Source organism: Triticum urartu, unplaced genomic scaffold (assembly GCF_003073215.2).
Source record: "Triticum urartu cultivar G1812 unplaced genomic scaffold, Tu2.1 TuUngrouped_contig_3187, whole genome shotgun sequence".
In the NCBI taxonomy this organism is placed as follows: domain Eukaryota; kingdom Viridiplantae; phylum Streptophyta; class Magnoliopsida; order Poales; family Poaceae; genus Triticum; species Triticum urartu.
In genome coordinates, this window is record NW_024113709.1 from 6,104 (window position 1) to 13,643 (window position 7,540).

Sequence of the window (7,540 nt, forward strand, 5' to 3'; positions counted from 1 at the left end):
AGATGGGCCAAGCCCAACAATTAAGCCTTCTCATTTTTTGGGTCGTGGCATTTTCCGCTAGAAAGTTTTAGTTTTTTTGTAGTATAAAAAAGGTCCACTAGTCAAATGGGTCCCGGATGTCAGGTTCAGGTACGTGGGTCCCAGCTAGCAAGTTCATATTCTTCATATTTCAATTTAACAGTAAATAAATAACCAGTATTTAAATTGGCACAAACAAAACACACACATAATACTCCAAATATTATCAGCCAGATTCAGTACAGAGCTCCTATTGTACAAATAACATATACTTTACAAGCTCTACACATAATAAGCTCTAACATATACAAGCTCTACACGTGATACAGTGCCCTGGTGTTAACCCTGTAGCTCTACAAGTGTCTTAAATCTTCTTCAACATGGAGCTCCTTTGGTAGCAAGCACAAACTGGGCACCCGCATCATCACAGGAAGGCAATTTTAGATCATAAAAACGAATGTTCCAAGCACAGTTTAGAGAAAAGAACCAAGTAAATTTGCCCTTAATCATACAAACAAAGTTTAGAGAAAACCAAACATGAACAAGCACTTATTATGCAGGACACATACGTACACATCTCAGGAAAATCTCGGAAAGAGCAAGGTGTCAGAGCATGATGTTATCGAAAGCATGATTTACAAGTTTGTCTCTGAGACATACGATAGGTGCTTTTCATAGAAGACAGAAAGTAAAACTATTCATGTTTGCCAACCCAGACTCTAAACAAGACTCTAACCAAGACCATCCAGAAGTGACCCGAAGAGCGACCCAATATAGTGACTGCTACAGTTCATATTTTGATAGTAAAACTGATGTGTAATCATATAGATAATAAAATACATGGCACAATATCAGTACATCTCCAAACAGCCATAATCTCATAAGTACACCACAAGGACATGCACGCTGCAGGTACACATCCTGCATTGCAGGTTCAATCAACAGCTCATAGCAAAGGCTATCAGTTCAAACAACACTAATACCACCTCCAATAGCATCATCAAGCAGTTATTAGAAAAGAAACTGAGCACCAAAACAAAAGGGCAGCGTAGATACACTCTTCAAACTTTTTCCAAAAAAGCTCATCCTCTTGACCGCTCCAGATATCGTCCATGTGCATTGCTCAGGAAATTATAAATTCTGGTATAGCACACAAGAAAATATCAGAGTAGAAAAGTGGCATATAAACTACCAAAAAATTCTCATGCTTATTGTTATTGCAAGAAGGCATCGATCAAATTTTGAAGCTAATAATAATTAACATGTACTTATCACTTGTTGGAGTTGGTTCTGTTCAATTAATCAATAGCAGCGTGAGCATAAGCATTAAATCAGCAGCACAAGTGCACACTTATTCAAGCTAGTAGCAGCCCAGCAGGCTAGCAGCAAAAGCATTCAAACAACTAGAGAAGCACAGTACAGCAGCACAAGCATTCAAAGAGCAGCAAGCCAGCAAGCACCATCCATCAGACCGGTAGCTTAATGGAAGAAAATCTGAAGAATAAAAGATGTATAGGTTGAGGAAAGATGAGAGGATGCTGGGTTGCTTGTGAAGCTACGACTGCGAGGCTAGCAGGCTAGGGCTATCACATGCCATATCTTATAAACTTAGGCAAGTGTTCTCTGGTTATCCTTAACATCATGCACTAACTTGGGTAATTAGCATCAAACAATACATATCAGTACAAGGCTAGGCAAGATAATAAAGACTTGGGAAAAGATAGCAGAGTTAAAAAATGATATGTGCCCTTAAAGAGAGCGTAGTGTCAAGTGCGGCCACATACATAGGCATTAGCCGCACCCACGACCCCTGGACACTCTCACAACCGAAGAGGAGGTGCCTTGCGTATGGTCTCCTTCGAGTCTGTGAGAGAAAGAACAAGGTTAAGGTCAGTACGCGCATCAAGGATGCTGCTGTTCTGGGTCAAGCTAAGTCAAGGGCATAAGAGAATTTAGTCAAAAAATAAAATAACATGTGAACATCTTGCACAAACTATCATCATTTATAAAAATAACAAAACAAATATGCATAAAGCTGTAGCTCATACTTATACTATATCAGGCAATAGCATTTAGCATATTCCAATATGTACTCAACATATTCCAATAAGACAGAAATGCACACACATGGATTCGCAATTAGACTATGCCTCTCTCTCACCGATCTTGCAGTACTATAATGCAGTATGATATGATATGTTCTGGGTCAAGCTAAGTCAACAACATACAAACTAATTAGCAGTACTATATATAGCATACAAAACTATATATGATGCAGCATACAAACTAATTAGACCAACGACATACAAACTTATTTATAATGCATTACTATATATGCCTCCGAAAAAACTGGTCGCCGATCTTGAACTCGTGTTTCTTTCTGTGGTTGTGTTGGACATGCAACTCAATTTCTGTTTGTTTAAGACTAGCAGACCAACATGGTATCCAATGGAAAAAAGCAAACATGGAAAACATTTTAGAGCAGCACAGTCACACCACATTTTTTTAGTGAATTACAGTGCTCGAATTGCCACTGACATTGGACACAAGCAGCTGCACAACTAATGCATCAGCAGACAAATAATGAACTAGCATACGCCCTTTTATGCATATTAATGCACATCAAGGAAACATCAATGGCAAAATACCATGACAAAAGCGTAGAAGTCTTTGTGATACTTCCAGAATTATCATACGAAAAGAAGGATTGCGTAATACTCAGAACTCAATCAGCAAAACTCTTGTATCAAACACATGTGCATACCCACTTCCTCCCCCTCCTTTGGTTCTCTCATCCTCCCAGCTTGGTACGCCAGCCACTACCCAGTGCCTCTTGAGCACAAGTGCTCCCACAATGCATAGATAGAGTAACGGCATGAACCAAGTGTAGAAATGAATAGAAGGTGAAAGCAGACTGTCTCATCTCAGAGTTACTGAAGCGCAGACAGCGGGTAATTAACTGAAACAAGAGTTACCGAAGCTAGCTTACCAGGCTCTACAAAAGAATGGCTGTGGAGAACACACAAGCAAGTCGAGCGAGCCTACAATCAATCAGGCAACACATCAATTCTGTGAGTGAGAGAAAACCAAACAGTCGAGTAGTTGACTGAAGCTGACAAACAATCGAATAATGGATGGACTTACACTGTGAGCAGAGCACACATTAGCATCATCATCAATCACGAAGGACAAGGAAAGCCTTCGACTACCTGAAGAGCATCTTCAGGTTTTTAGGAGGATGGCGCGGAAAAGGAAAGCAGGGGGAGGATGGCGCGGAAAAGGAAAGTAGGGGGCTCACTGAGATGATGAGGATGGCACGGAGGCCGCTGCCCTGCTTGGTCCAGGAGAGCAGGTCACGGGCCGAGTTCCTGGAGGCGTCCCGCAGCCACGGCGCGGCCTCGCAGGTCCCGCATGGAGGCGCTGCAGCAGCGGATCCCCGCCGTCGCCGGGTGGCCAGACGCCGCGACGGGACTCACCATGGCTTCGTCGGGGCCGGATCTGGAGCGCAGGGAGGGCGGGGAGGAGGGGAGCAGTTGCGCGAGGGGAACGAGCCGCCGGAGACCCGATGATCCCGTTGACGTCATCGCCGTCCTGATTGCCGGAGGCCCATGGCCGACGTGAAGCACGCACGCGCGCGCCGGCAAGAAAGCCGACTGCGACGCCATGGCCGTGCCTGGACTGGTGGATCTGGGGTGAAGGCTAGGGGAGAGGGTCCGTGGCGGAGACAAGGTCGGCGATGGTGGGTGGGGGTGGCCAGGGACGGGGAGGAAAGGAGGCCGGGGACAGGGAGGAGGTGGCGGCGGCGGCGACGAGACGAGGACAAGGGAGGAGACAGGCGGCGGGGGGGGGGGGGGGGGGGGGGGGGGGGGGGCGGGAGCGGCAGCGGCGATGGGGATAAGTGAGCTAAGGTTTTCGTGGGTGGATGAGGATGAGAGGGAGGGGGAGAGCGACGAGGGGGGTGTGGGGGCTGCCGTTGGATCCAGGCGCATTCGACGGTGCTAATCCATGATCCGCGTGAGATGGTTTTGGACCAATCAAAACACAGTACCCCTTTGATGATTTTAAGACCATTTAAATTGGTTATAATCAATTGAAAATAAGATGTTAAAACATGTCTGCTATTTGACGGCCTAGAAAATTTATAAAAACAAATAGAAATCAAAAAATTTGCATTGTGTCACCAAGTGTAACCTACTTTTCAGTAAGAACAAACTTTGAATAATGCAAATATCATAAAAAAAAAAGTGTTCTCAAAAATAAGTTTTCTGTAAGAGAATTATTTTTCGAGTGCCCAAAATGATTTTTTTATGAAGAACCTAGCAAATATTTGTTGCAAATTTGGGCCACATCAATTTTATAAAATCTTAGGTCATTTAATGTTCAGTTGACCAAATGTTGCCTAAGGAAGTTTTCATTTTCTTTGGACGAAAAATTCATTTTCCATTTTTTTGAGTGCCCAAAATGAGTTTTTTTGTGAAGGACCTACCATATATTTGTTGCAAAATTGTACCATCAATTTTCTAAAATACTAGGACATATTTAATGCACAATGACCAAATGGTTGGGTGTAAAAAGTTTTTGATCCACCTCTCGTGAAAAAGACAAATTTCCGCCGATTCAGCTGGAACGGGTCAAATTTGAACTGTAGCACCTCATAGTTTGCTCTTTATTTTTTCCAAAAATCATTTCTAGGTACAATAAGTATCTATTTAATCATAGAAACACCAAAAAAAATTCAAGATTCAACCACTAGCTAGGAACGGTCAAGCCCGCCGTTTTGACCGCATTTTGAAACGGGCATAAAATTCAAAAAAAATCAAAAAATTGGAAACCTTCGCATTGCGTCATCATATGTGACCAAGTTCAAGGAAAAATAAACTTGTAATAATGCAATTATTTAAAAAAGTTCCTCGAAACGAGCTATCAGTGTGAAGATTCATGGCTTTCAAGCCAAATGATCACTTATGGCCACATTCATGCATAGTTTGTTCAAATGATCTCATATTGTGCACAAGGGTGCATATTGGAATGGAAAACAATGTTGCCTAAGGAAGTTTTCATTTTCTTTGGACGAAAAAACAATTTTCCATTTTTTGAGTGCCCAAAAGGAGGGTTTTTTGTGAAGGACCTCCCAAATAATTGTTGCAAAATTGGACCAAATCAATTTTCTAAAATACTAGGACATATTTAATGCACAATTTACAAAATGGTTGGGGTGTAAAAAGTTTTGATCCACCTCTCGTTAAAAAGACAAATTTCCGCCGATTCAGCTGGAAGCGGGTCAAATTTGAACTGCAGCTGCCTCATAGTTTGCTATTTATTTTTTCCAAAAATCATTTCTAGGTACATAAGTGTCTATTTAATCAGAGAAACACCAAAAAAATTCCAAGATTCAACCACTAGCTAGGAACGGTCAAGCCCGTCGTTTTGACCGCATTTTGAAACGGGCATAAAAAATTCAAAAAAAATCAAAAAATTGGAAAACCTTCGCATTGCGTCATCATATGTGACCAAATTACCAGGAAAAATAATTAAGTTGTAATACGGCAATTATTTTAAAAAAGTGTTCTCAGAAACGAGCTATCACGTGTGGAGATCAATGGCTTTCAAGCCAAATGATCAATCTTATGGCCACATTCATGACATAGTTTGTTCAAATGATCTAATATTGTGCACAAGGGTGCATATTGGAATGGCAAACAATGTTGCCTAAGGAAGTTTTCATTTTCTTTGGACGAAAAAACAATTTTCCATTTTTTGAGTGCCTAAAGGAGGTTTTTTTGTGAAGGACCTCCCAAATAATTGTTGCAAAATTGGACCAAATAATTTTTCTAAAATACTAGGACATATTTAATGCACAATTTACAAAATGGTTGGGGTGTAAAGAGTTTTGATCCACCTCTCGTGAAAAAGACAAATTTCCGCCGATTCAGCTGGAAGCGGGTCAAATTATAACTGCAGCTGCCTCATAGTTTGCTATTTATTTTTTCCAAAAATCATTTCTAGGTACATAAGTGTCTATTTAATCAGAGAAACACCAAAAGAATTCCAAGATTCAACCACTAGCTAGGAACGGTCATTCCCGCCGTTTTGACCGCATTTTGAAACGGGCATAAAAAATTCAAAAAAAATCAAAAAATTGGAAAACCTTCGCATTGCGTCATCATATGTGACCAAGTTACCAGGAAAAATAACAAACTTGTAATACGACAATTATTTTAAAAAAGTGTTCTCAGAAACGAGCTATCACGTGTGGAGATCAAGGGCTTTCAAGCCAAATGATCAATCTTATGGCCATATTCATGGCATAGTTTGTTCAAATGATCTCATATTGTGCACAAGGGTGCATATTGGAATGGCAAATAATGTTGCCTAAGGAAGTTTTCATTTTCTTTGGACGAAAAAACCATTTTCCATTTTTCGAGTGCCCAAAAGGAGGTTTTTTTGTGAAGGACCTCCCAAATAATCGTTGCAAAATTGTACCAAATCATTTTTTTAAATACTAGGACATATTTAATGCATAATTGACAAAATGGTTGGGGTGTAAAAAGTTTTGATCCACCTCTCGTGAAAAAGACAAATTTCCGCCGATTCAGTTGGAAGCGGGTCAAATTTGAACTACAGCTGCCTCATAGTTTGCTATTTATTTTTTCCAAAAATCATTTCTAGATACATAAGTGTCTATTTAATCAGAGAAACACCAAAAAAAATTCCAAGATTCAACCACTAGCTAGGAACGGTCATTCCCGCCGTTTTGACCGCATTTTGAAACGGGCATAAAAAATTAAAAAAAATTGGGAAACCTTCGCATTGCGTCATCATATGTGGCCAAGTTCCCAGGAAAAATAACAAACTTGTAATACAACAATTATTTTAAAAAAGTGTTCTCAGAAACGAGCTATCACGTGTGGAGATCAATGGCTTTCAAGCCAAATGATCAATCTTATGGCCACATTCATGGCATAGTTTGTTCAAATGATCTCATATTGTGCACAAGGGTGCATATTGGAATGGAAAATAATGTTGCCTAAGGAAGTTTTCATTTTCTTTGGACGAAAAAACCATTCCCTTTTTCGAGTGCCCAAAAGGAGGTTTTTTTGTGAAGGACCTCCAAAATAATTGTTGCAAAATTGGACCAAATCATTTTTATAAAATACTAGGACATATTTAATGCACAATTTACAAAATTGTTGGGTGTAAAAAGTTTTGATCCACCTCTCGTCAAAAAGACAAATTTCCGTCGATTCAGTTGGAAGGAGAATCTTCTCTTCAATTTCGCTCTCGACTAGAAGATCTTTTGTCATTGTAGGACCTTGACTTGGAACTTCTCTCTTTGATTCTACTCTTGTAGAACTTGTTGAAGTTCTTCACCATTAGGCTCAATTCTTCATTGAAGGTTTGTTTCTCACTTGATGATGTGGGAGCTTCACATGAGGCTTTGTAAGCACCACTTGACTTGTTATGGAGCTCCTCCTTATCCTTGAGTGACATCTAATGAGCAACAATTCTTCCAATGACTTCC

At 40.5% G+C, this 7,540-nt stretch overlaps 1 long non-coding RNA gene across 2 annotated transcripts; it reads right to left on the minus strand.

The window, feature by feature from the left end:
• Positions 1-1,097: 1,097 nt before the first annotated feature.
• Positions 1,098-3,228, minus strand: LOC125527192. 2 transcript variants are annotated; one of them, XR_007291996.1, is made up of 4 exons: positions 3,163-3,228; positions 3,008-3,059; positions 1,803-1,882; positions 1,098-1,158 (listed from the first exon to the last, which is right to left on the minus strand). It is a non-coding gene; the product is annotated as an uncharacterized LOC125527192 (long non-coding RNA). The 2 variants fall into 2 exon arrangements; XR_007291995.1 differs by lacking the exons at positions 3,008-3,059; positions 3,163-3,228 and adding an exon at positions 2,783-2,874.
• Between the last annotated feature and the right edge of the window lie 4,312 nt (positions 3,229-7,540).